We start from the raw sequence: 12,514 nt of genomic DNA, 5'->3' as shown, positions 1-12,514 counted from the left end.
TTGCTGTGTGCGCTGAAAGCTTATCAAGAATCTAAGAAGCTCTATTAGCTAATAATAAGTTACATGTATTCATAAACATTTCAGGCATCTTAGGAGAATTTTGTGATTCCTTTCAATATCTATTTAGCAACTCCAGTAAAGAAGGGAAACAGTGACTTTTTTTACTGCATTAATTCAGTTCACCTAGCCTAAGCAATTAACTGTATTTATCATTACATGGGCTATGGAGGTCTGAATGCAATACGTGAGTTATTTTCTAGGGAAGATAAAGTTTCTACAGTAAAAGACTCTTCAATCTAAGGAAAAACACTTAAACTAATAATGTACAATATAGCCAAGACTATCCTTATTAAAGGATTCATTCTTTCAAAAAATATTCATGTGTTCCCATTTTGCTCACCTCCATGTATGGAAAGACAAGACACAGGTTATTGTCCTCATGGAGTTCAGTCTAACAATGGAAATAAGACATTCATACACAGAAACATAGTACCAAACAAAGTGTGATAAAGAGCTACAAAATTTCAGAACTGGATTCATTAGGAGGGGTTCGTGGGTGGGTTGATCCACTGAGAACTTAGGTGAATAGATGTATAGTCAGGTGGGGCATAGTTGGGGAGGGGAAGGGAAGGGAGGGGAGGGGAAAGGAAGGGAGGGGAAGGGAGGGGAGGGGAGGGGAGGGGAGGGGAGGGGAGGGGAAGGGAAGGGAAGGGACAGAAGTAAAGCCAGTAAGGCACAGGAGTGCACGGAATGCTTAGAGTGTGTGGTGTTTTGGGCCAGAGTGCAGAGCAGAGCATGCTGCTGGCACATTGGCAGGCTACAAATCCTGGGCTGGAGAGTTTTTAACACTTAATAAATTAGGGAACAGGAAGTTATTGGAAGTTTCTCACAGAAACATTTCCATGAGAGCTTTTCATTGGTTAGATTAGTCTCATAGTGGTGGTTGGGATAGATCAGGGTGAATATGACCTTGATAAAGACCAGATGGGAAGCTGTTGCCAATAGCCTAGGTGAGAGGTCATGCTGCCCTGGCACTGGGTGATGGCAGTGGGGAAGGAAAGGAGGAAAGGGACTCTGAAGCTATGAAATTAGGATCCACAGGGGTGACTCAGATGTTTTTAGTCTGAGCAAACACCAATGATGCAGTGAGAGGTGCACAGTGAGTCAGGAGACAGTCCTTCTAATCCAACTTCCTTTTCTACCTCACTTTGTGGTCTTGGGAAACTGACCTCAACCTAGCTGAATTTCATTTCCTTTATCTGTAAGTGAGTGGTGTTCAGAACCTAGCTTAATAGTATTTTTGGGAGGAAAAAACCCCTTTGAAACGATGTTAATTTTGACATTGAGAATCTCCAATTCAATTATTTGATGTAAATTTGATCTCTAGCCTCGTCTGTTTTTGTTTCTTGCCTTGTGCTTTTTCTTAGAACTGCGTCCAGCAAACTAGCAAGAATCTCACAGGCTTAAGAGTCAAGTTGATAGGTAATTATTACTATCCCCTCTTTATCCTCTTTTCTCCATTCTTTGCTCCTCCTCCTCACTCTTAAGAGACCAGCAGTCCATGAGATGGGCATATGAATTGAGAGTGGGACATGGGAGTAGCACTTTGCTCTAGGGAAGAACCAGAAAATTTTAGTCTGTTCCCAAATCCTTCACGGAGTCTGAAAGATAGGGAAAATTCTGAAACTGAATCAGATTTGAAGTCAACTTCAAGGATCTACGATTTGGAGTGATCTGTGCCTCCACAGAGTCCTGAAAACCAGCTTAGTCTCCTAAAGGTGTCCTGGCCTATACATGAGTGATGCACAACTTTCTCCCCTTCCCAAACCCCTACCCACACAACTAGGAGAGGGGGTTGAAACCAACTGGGGGCAATTGTATAGGGAGTTGGTTTGGCTGGAAGCCACAGTTGCCCCTCATTTCCAAATCCTACCAAACTAGGGCAGGGTTATATTTATACAATTGAGAAACTGAAGTAAAACCACCAATGCTCTCACCTCTAGAAGACCAGCAGTTTCCCAACCGCCAAGATAAGTCAGAGGAAGCAAGTTGGGTCCCTACGAACCTGACTATGTTACTATCAGCAAACTTGGCATTAAGGCGTGATAGCAGAAAGAGATTTTGTACCTCTTTCAGCCTCTAGCTACAAGGCCAAATGGACACAGACTTTAGGAGACAGAGCAGAGGAGTGAAATGTGGGTTTCTGTGTGTTCATCTTGGGAAGGAAGAAAAAAGGGTTCTAAAATCTGTTACTTTTAGTACTATGATTGATCCTTGAACAATAACTTATATGCAGATATTTTTACAGTATTGTAAGTGTACTTTCTCTTCCTTATAATTTTCTTGATAACATTTTCTTTTCTCTCACTTACTTTATCTTAAGAATATAGTATATAATACAACTCTTTATCTCACAAAACAAACTGAGGGTTGCTGGGGGGAGGGGCATTGGGAGAGGGGGGTGGGGTTATGGACATTGGGGAGGTTATGTGCTATGGTGAGTGCTGTGAAGTGTGTAAACCTGGTGATTCACAGACCTGTACCCCTGGGGATAAAAATACATTATATGTTTATAATAAATTAAAAAAATAAATTAAAAAAAATCTTTAAAAAAAGGATATAGTATATAATACATATAACATACAAAATATATGTTAGTTGACTATGTTAACAGTAAGACTTCTGGTTAACAGTAGGATATTAGTAGTTAAATTTGGGGGGAGTCAAAAATTATATGCAGATTTTCTACTGCATGGGGGTTCAGAATTCTTACCTCCATGTTGTTCAAAGGTCAACTGTATACTGCCAAAACAAACAAATATGTACAGACTACTAATCATTGCTTATAATAGCTCTCTATAATAGGTATTATAATTTCCATTGAAACAACTGTAGCTCAAAGAAGCAGCTGCCTAGTCGTATTGCTGCTAATTGTGAAGCAGATTCGGACACATCTTTTGACTACAGAGCCCATGATCTGACCCACTAAGCTATACTGCACCCACACTCTACAGCATACCCTCCATTAGAATTCTGTAATGATGTAAATGTTCTCTATCTGTACTATGAAACTTCTAGCCACAGGTGGCTATTGAGTACTTAAAATGTGTATAATGCAACTTGGGATCTGAGTTTTAAGTTTTACATAAAGCTTAAGCTTACTTAAGCTGGGGGAGGAGTCAAGATGGCGGAGAAGTAGCAGCTGAGACTACGTCAGGTTGCGGGAGATCAGCTAGATAGTTTATCTAAAGATCGCAAACACCTATAAATCCAACGGAAGATCAAAGAGAAGAACAGCAATTCTAGAAACAGAAAATCAACCACTTTCTGAAAGGGAGGACTGGCGGAGAAGTGAATCCAAAGGGACAGGAAGATAGACCCCGGGGGGAGGGGCCGGCTCCCGGCAAGCGGCGGAGCAACGGAGCACAAAATCGGGACTTTTAAAAGTCTGTTCCGCTGAGGGACATCACTCCAGAGGATTAACTGGGGTGAAGCCCACGCGGGGCCAGCATGGCCTCAGGTCCCGCAGGGTCACAGAAGGATCGGGATGTCTGAGTGTCGCAGAGCTTGCAGGTATTAGAACGGGGAAGCCGGCTACAGAGACGGAGCCGAGGAGTGAGCTCACAGCTCGGGCTTACCTTGAACTGGTCGCAGGCTCGGTGAGCTCGGAGCGCGGCCGGAGGCCAGGCAGACGGGAGTAATTGGGCGCTGTTCTCTGAGGGCGCGCTGAGGACTGGGGCCCCTGGCTCTCGGTTCCTCCGGGCCGGAGACTGGGAGGCCGCCATCTTCATTCCCGTCCTCCGGAACTCTACGGAAAGCGCTCAGGGAACAAAAGCCCCCGAAAGCAAACCCGAGCGGATTACTCAGCCCGGCCCCTGGTAAGGGCGGTGCAACTCCGCCTGGGGCAAAGACACTTGAGAATCACTACAACAGGCCCCTCCCCCAGAAGATCAACAAGAAACCTAGCCAGGACCAAGTACACTTATGAGGAGTGCGGTTTCAATACCAAGAGAGCAGCGGAATTCCAGAGGAGGAGAAAGCAAAGCACGGAACTCATGGCTTTCTCCCCATGATTCTTTAGCCTTGTAGTTAATTAAATTTTTTTTTCTTTTTCAATTTTTTTTCTCTTCTTCTGCTAATTTTTTTTAACTTTTACCCTTTTCTTTTTAAAGTTTTTTAACTAATTTATGTAATATATATATATTTTTTTCCTTTTTATATTTTTTTCATTATTGGTTTTCTTTTTTTATTTGTTTCTTTTTTCTTTTTTCTTTTTCTTTTTTTTTTCTTTCTGAACCTCTTTTTATCCCCTTCCCCCCACCGCCCATCACGATTTGGGATCTCTTCTGATTTGGCTAAAGCATAGTTTCCTGGGGTTGTTGCCAACCTTTTAGTATTTTACTTACTCCTTCATATACTCTTATCTGGACAAAATGACAAGGCGGAAAAATTCATCACAAAAAAAAGAACAAGAGGCAGTACCAAAGGCTAGGGACCTAATCAATACAGACATTGGTAATATGTCAGATCTAGAGTTCAGAATGATGATTCTCAAGGTTCTAGCCGGGCTCGAAAAAGGCATGGAAGATATTAGAGAAACCCTCTCGGGAGATATAAAAGCCCTTTCTGGAGAAATAAAAGAACTAAAATCTAATCAAGTTGAAATCAAAAAAGCTATTAATGAGGTGCAATCAAAAATGGAGGCTCTCACTGCTAGGATAAATGAGGCAGAAGAAAGAATTAGCGATATAGAAGACCAAATGACAGAGAATAAAGAAGCTGAGCAAAAGAGGGACAAACAGCTACTGGACCACGAGGGCTGAATTCGAGAGATAAGTGACACCATAAGACGAAACAACATTAGAATAATTGGGATTCCAGAAGAAGAAGAAAGAGAGAGGGGAGCAGAAGGTATATTGGAGAGAATTATTGGAGAGAATTTCCCCAATATGGCAAAGGGAATAAGCATCAAAATCCAGGAGGTTCAGAGAACCCCCCTCAAAATCAATAAGAATAGGTCCGCACCCCATCACCTAATAGTACAATTTACAAGTCTTAGTGACAATGAGAAAATCCTGAAAGCAGCCCGGGAAAAGAAGTCTGTAACATACAATGGTAAAAATCTTAGATTGGCAGCAGACTTATCCACAGAGACCTGGCAGACCAGAAAGAGCTGGCATGATACATTCAGAGTACTAAACGAGAAAAACATGCAGCCAAGAATACGATATCCAGCTAGGCTATCAATGAAAATTGAAGGAGAGATTAAAAACTTCCAGGACAAACAAAAACTGAAAGAATTTGCAAACACCAAGCCAGCTCTACAGGAAATATTGAAAGGGGTCCTCTAAGCAAAGAGAGAGCCTAAAAGCAGTAGATCAGAAAGGAACAGAAACAATATACAATAACAGTCACCTTACAGGCAATACAATGGCACTAAATTCATATCTCTCAATAGTTACCCTGAATGTTAATGGGCTAAATACCCCAATCAAAAGACACAGGGTATCAGAATGGATAAAAAAACAAAACCCATCAATATGTTGCCTACAAGAAACTCATTTTAAACCCAAAGACACCTTCAGATTTAAAGTGAGGGGGTGGAAAAGAATTTACCATGCTAGTGGACATCAGAAGAAAGCAGGAGTGGCAATCCTTATATCAGATCAATTAGATTTTAAACCAAAGACTATAATAAGAGATGAGGAAGGACACTATATCATCCTCAAAGGATCTGTCCAACAAGAAGATCTAACAATTGTAAATATCTATGCCCCTAACGTGGGAGCAGCCAACTATATAAACCAATTAATAACAAAATCAAAGAAACACATCGACAATGATACAATAATAGTAGGGGACTTTAACACTCCCCTCACTGAAATGGACAGATCAAGCAAAAGATCAACAAGGAAATAAAGGCCTTAAATGACACACTGGACCAGATGGACATCACAGATATATTCAGAACATTTCATCCCAAAGCAACAGAATACACATTCTTCTCTAGTGCACATGGAACATTCTCCAGAATAGATCACATCCTTGGTTCTAAATCAGGTCTCAACCGGTATCAAAAGATTGGGATCATTCCCTGCATATTTTCAGACCACAATGCTCTGAAGCTAGAACTCAATCGCAAGAGGAAATTTGGAAAGAACCCAAATACATGGCGACTAAACAGCATCCTTCTAAAGAATGAATGGGTCAGCCAGGAAATTAAAGAAGAATTGAAAAAAATTCATGGAAACAAATGATAATGAAAACACAACAGTTCAAAATCTGTGGGACACAACAAAGGCAGTCCTGAGAGGAAAGTATATAGTGGTACAAGCCTTTCTCAAGAAACAAGAAAGGTCTCAGGTACACAACCTAACCCTACACCTAAAGGAGCTGGAGAAAGAACAAGAAAGAAACCCTAAACCCAGCAGGAGAAGAGAAATCATAAAGATCAGAGCAGAAATCAATGAAATAGAAACCAAAAAAACAATAGAACAAATCAATGAAACTAGGAGCTGGTTCTTTGAAAGAATTAATAACCTTGATAAATCCCTGGCCAGACTTATCAAAAAGAAAAGAGAAAGGACCCAAATAAATAAAATCATGAATGAAAGAGGAGAGATCACAACTAACACCAAAGAAATACAGACAATTATAAGAACATACTATGAACAACTCTACGCCAACAAATTTGACAATCTGGAAGAAATGGATGCATTCCTAGAGACATATAAACTAGCACAACTGAACCAGGAAGAAATAGAAAGCCTGAACAGACCCATAACCAGTAAGGAGATTGAAACAGTCATCAAAAATCTCCAAACAAACAAAAGCCCAGGGCCAGATGGCTTCCCGGGGGGATTCTACCAAACATTTAAAGGAGAACTAATTCCTATTCTCCTGAGACTGTTCCAAAAAATAGAAATGGAAGGAAAACTTCCAAACTCATTTGATGAGGCCAGCATCACCTTGATCCCAAAACCAGACAAGGATCCCATCAAAAAAGAGAACTACAGACCAATATCCTTGATGAACACAGATGCAAAAATTCTCACCAAAATACTAGCCAATAGGATTCAACAGTACATTAAAAGGATTATTCACCATGACCAAGTGGGATTTATTCCAGGGCTGCAAGGTTGGTTCAACATCTGCAAATCAATCAATGTGATACAGCACATTAATAAAAGAAAGAACAAGAACCATATGATACTCTCCATAGATGCTGAAAAAGCATTTGACAAAGTACAGCATCCCTTCCTGATCAAAACTCTTCAAAGTGTAGGGATAGAGGGCACATACCTCAATATTATCAAAGCCATCTATGAAAAACCCATCGCAAATATCATTCTCAATGGAGAAAAACTGAAAGCATTTCCGCTAAGGTCAGGAACACGGCAGGGATGTCCGTTATCACCACTGCTATTCAACATAGTACTAGAAGTCCTAGCCTCAGCAATCAGACAACAAAAAGAAATTAAAGGCATCCAAATCGGCAAAGAAGAAGTCAAACTATCACTCTTCGCAGATGATATGATACTATATGTGGAAAACCCAAAGGACTCCACTCCAAAACTGCTAGAACTTGTACAGGAATTCAGTAAAGTGTCAGGATATAAAATCAATGCACAGAAATCAGTCGCATTTCTCTACACCAACAACAAGACAGAAGAAAGAGAAATTAAGGAGTCCACCCCATTTACAATTGCACCCAAAACTATAAGATACCTAGGAATAAACCTAACCAAGGAGACTAAGAATCTATACACAGAAAACTATAAAGTACTCATGAAAGAAATTGAGGAAGACACAAAGAAACGGAAAAATGTTCCATGCTCCTGGATTGGAAGAATAAATATTGTGAAAATGTCTATGCTACCTAAAGCAATCTACACATTTAATGCAATTCCTATCAAAGTACCATCCATTTTTTTCAAAGAAATGGAACAAATAATCCTAAAATTTATATGGGACCAGAAAAGACCGCGAATAGCCAAAGGAATATTGAAAAAGAAAGCCAAAGTTGGTGGCATCACAATTCCGGACTTCAAGCTCTATTACAAAGCTGTCATCATCAAGACAGCATGGTACTGGCACAAAAACAGACACATAGATCAATGGAACAGAATAGAGAGCCCAGAAATAGACCCTCAACTCTATGGTCAACTAATCTTCGACAAAGCAGGAAAGAATGTCCAATGGAAAAAAGACAGCCTCTTCAATAAATGGTGTTGGGAAAATTGGACAGCCACATGCAGAAAAATGAAATTGGATCATTTCCTTACACCACACACGAAAATAGACTCAAAATGGATGAAGGACCTCAATGTGAGAAAGGAATCCATCAACATCCTTGAGGAGAACACAGGCAGCAACCTCTTTGACCTCAGCCGCAGCAACATCTTCCTAGGAACATCGCCAAAGGCAAGGGAAGCAAGGGCAAAAATGAACTATTGGGATTTTATCAAGATCAAAAGCTTTTGCACAGCAAAGGAAACAGTTCACAAAACCAAAAGACAACTGACAGAATGGGAGAAGATATTTGCAAACGACATATCAGATAAAGGGTTAGTGTCCAGAATCTATAAAGAACTTAGCAAACTCAACACCCAGAGAACAAATAATCCAATCAAGAAATTGGCAGAAGACATGAACAGACATTTCTGCAAAGAAGACATCCAGATGGCCAACAGACACATGAAAAAGTGCTCCATATCACTTGGCATCAGGGAAATACAAATCAAAACCACAATGAGATACCACCTCACACCAGTCAGAATGGCTAAAATTAACAAGTCAGGAAATGACAGATGCTGGCGAGGATGCGGAGAAAGGGGAACCCTCCTACACTGTTGGTGGGAATGCAAGCTGGTGCAACCACTCTGGAAAACAGCATGGAGGTTCCTCAAAATGTTGAAAATAGAACTACCCTATGACCCAGCAATTGCACTGCTGGGTATTTACCCTAAAGATACAAACGTAGTGATCCGAAGGGGCACGTGCACCCGAATGTTTATAGCAGCAATGTCTACAATAGCCAAACTATGGAAAGAACCTAGATGTCCATCAACAGATGAATGGATAAAGAAGATGTGGTATATATATATACAACGGAATACTATGCAGCCATCAAAAGAAATGAAATCTTGCCATTTGTGACAACGTGGATGGAACTAGAGGGTATCATGCTTAGCGAAATAAGTCAAGCGGAGAAAGACAACTATCATATGATCTCCCTGATATGAGGGAGAGGAGATGCAACATGGGGGGTTAAAGTGGTAGGAGAAGAGTAAATGAAACAAGTTGGGATTGGGAGGGAGACAAACCATAAGTGACTCTTAATCTCACAAAACAAACTGAGGGTTGCTGGGGGGAGGGGGGTTGGGAGAGGGGGGTGGGGTTATGGACATTGGGTAGGGTATGTGCTATGGTGAGTGCTGTGAAGTGTGTACACCTGGAGATTCACAGACCTGTACCCGTGGGTGAAAAAAAAAAAATATGTTTATAATAAATAAAATTAAAAAAAAAAAAGCTTACTTAAGCTTAGGTTTAAACAATCATATGTGGCTAGTGGTTGCCATACTGGACAACCAGCTCTAGAATATGTCATATTAAAAAATCTTGGGAGAAAATTGGAGTGTATTTAAAGGATTCTCCAGCAGGAACAGGGTCCTCTCCTTTTAGTGGATTTTATACTTCCTGGTCAGAGTGATATGAATTTCTAACCCCAGAATACTTACAAGAGCAACATCAACTAACTTTCAAAAACAAGAGAGACCATTCTGGGAGTAGGAGGCATTAAAGAGTCCCAGGAAATCAGTGTCGGGCATGCAAACTGTCCTGAGGATTCCAGAATGTTCTTAGCATTTCATTTACCCATGTTCTTTTTGTCTTTTTAGCGTAGGTTATTGCAAATACAGGTATTTGAAAATAATCAAGGCTTAGCTGGAGGAGCTAGTCATTCATCAAACAGAGTATCAGACTTAAGGTCAAATGGAAGGTGGAGCTAAAAGGAAGTAAAAAAAAAATGATAAAATTTGAAGCAAAGCAGTGAGGTAGAGAGAGTGCAACCCTGCTGGAAGGAAAAGAAAACAAAGGGCACTAGAAAGCTGATCTTGCTTCTGGCTCAACATCTAAAGTAGAGAGGAAGGAGAATTCTTCCTCCTTGTACCCATTGGAAGTGAGAAAGTTAATGGCTAAGTCATTAAAACAGGGAAAGAACACCAGATGGTGTGGATGTGGAGGCAGAGAAGTAGCAGCTGCTTAAGCAGCAAGTTTAGTTAGCCTGGAACACTTAGGGCATGAGTGAACCAGGACTTTCAGGTCAACTCCAGCCCCAGTTATATCTCTTGAAAAGTCACTTTAATTCCATGCCAAAACAATGCTTGATACTGTGCTGACCAGGTCCTCTTAAACTAAGACAGTGAGGTTATTAATTCTTCCCTGAAATATCCATCTGTTCATCCATCCATCCATCCATCCACCCATCTATTCATCCTTCTTTCTCTCCCTCCCTCCATTAGTGAGAACACTAATATATGACCAGTGGGGAGAAGGCAACACTTCATTCAGGATTTAGATGAGCTGGTGTTCCAAGAGCCAGGCTCTGCTGATCAGTCCTGCTAGATATAACCCATCTGAGCACGGCATGTACAGTATATTGTTTCTTTTAGTATTCTGGGATTCAGAGTGTAATTTAGAAAAGGACTTTTCTAACCAACTTTACAAGTTACTTGAAAAAAATACAACCCGGAACTCTTTCCAGTAAAAGGATTCTTGCAATCTTTTTACACCAAGGACTCAACTCATGATATCTATACAATACTTAACTCTTTTTTTTCTGCCTACATTGTCAGTCTCTTCAATTTAGCTGTCTATCTGGCAGTAGGAAGCTTGGATATGTGATTTAAAAATTTTTTTTTAATGAAAAGAAACACTTTACAAAATCTAAAATCAAAGAGAAATGAATTAACTTGAAAAGTGCTTTATAAAAGCTAACACTATGGCATTTCTTTCATTAGATAGCTTGCAGACTTTTGGCTGTAAGCTTTTCTTCTTGATAATTACTCCTCCAAATCTGTTGTTTATACGTTTTAATTCATCATAAATATCTCTGAGGATATGTTAAAAATTAAAATATTTTACTTTTCTCTGAACATTTCCTGGCACAATTCACATGCCAGAAATGAATAGTGACAGCCCCAACAAGTAGCAAATACTTTAGCCTAAGGCCTTCCCCATAGTCATGTCTGAACTCCAGGGCCTTCTTGAATCCATCCTCAGCACACACAATCTGCCTCACCATCCCTCCACCTCAGCCTCCTGATTGATTTTTCTGAATTGATTTTCTGAATTCAGTCTTTCTGAATTCTGCAATCTGTTTCTCATACGTCACTCCCTATTTAAATCCCACTAATGGTCCAATTACCTGTGGGATAAAAACATTAATCTTCACTGTGGTCTCTAAGGCCTGACATGATCTGGCTTCTACCTGCCTCTCTGACCTAACTGTCCAATAGAAATAAGATGTGGTTGACAAATATGAGACATATATATAATTTTATATTTCTAGTAGCCACAGTAAAAAACAGAAACAATTGATATTAAGGTTATTAATATATTTTAACACTCTCAAATATAAACTATTATTTCAACATGTAATCAATATTTTAAAAAATGACATATCTGTGAATAGAGATAGTTTTACTTCCTCCTTTCCAATGTGGGAGGTCTTTCACTTCATTTTTCTTGCCTTATGATACTGGCTAAAAATCTCAGAATGGACATCCTTGCTTTGTTCCTGATCTTGGGAGAAAATCATTCATATTATTAAGTATAATATTAAGTTTGTTGATAGTTTTCAAAATGAGGAATGGATGTTGAATTTCATCAAATGCTTTTTCTGCATCTACTGAAATGATCATGTGGTTACTCTTCTTTAGCCTGTTTACTATAATGAGTTATGTTGATTTTTGAATGTTGAACCAGTCTTGTATTCTTGGAATAAATTCCATTTTATCATGGTGTATTTTCCTTTTTATAAATTGTTGGATTTAAAAAAAAATGTTGGATTTAATTGGCTAAATTTTTGTTTAACATTTTTCCATCTATTTTCATAAAGATACTGGTCTGTAGTTTTCTTTTTTCATAATGTCTTTGTATGCTTTGAGAACAGGATAATGTTGGCTTCATAGATTAAGTTGGACAGCATTCCCTCTTCTTCAATTTTCTGAAAGTCTGTGTATACTTGGTATTATTTCTTCCTTAATTGTTTGGTAGAATTCACTAGGGAAGCCATCTGGGCCTGGTGTTTTCTTTTAGAGAAAAATATATGCGTTAATACATATAAAGTAACTACAACTGTGCTTGGCTTATAAGAAATGCTGTTAGCTATTTTTTTTAAAATGCATCTTATATGTTCAATTAAAACTTACAAATGTTTACTACAGAAATTAGAAAATATTTTATAATTATAAAGAAGAAAAAATCACAGTAATGCTACTCTCTAAAGGTC

The sequence above is a fragment of the Lontra canadensis genome, unplaced genomic scaffold (genome assembly GCF_010015895.1).
Source record: "Lontra canadensis isolate GAN:19392208 unplaced genomic scaffold, GSC_riverotter_1.0 scaffold195, whole genome shotgun sequence".
NCBI classification, from domain to species: Eukaryota; Metazoa; Chordata; class Mammalia; order Carnivora; family Mustelidae; genus Lontra; species Lontra canadensis.
Note: the sequence above shows the minus strand (reverse complement) of the source record.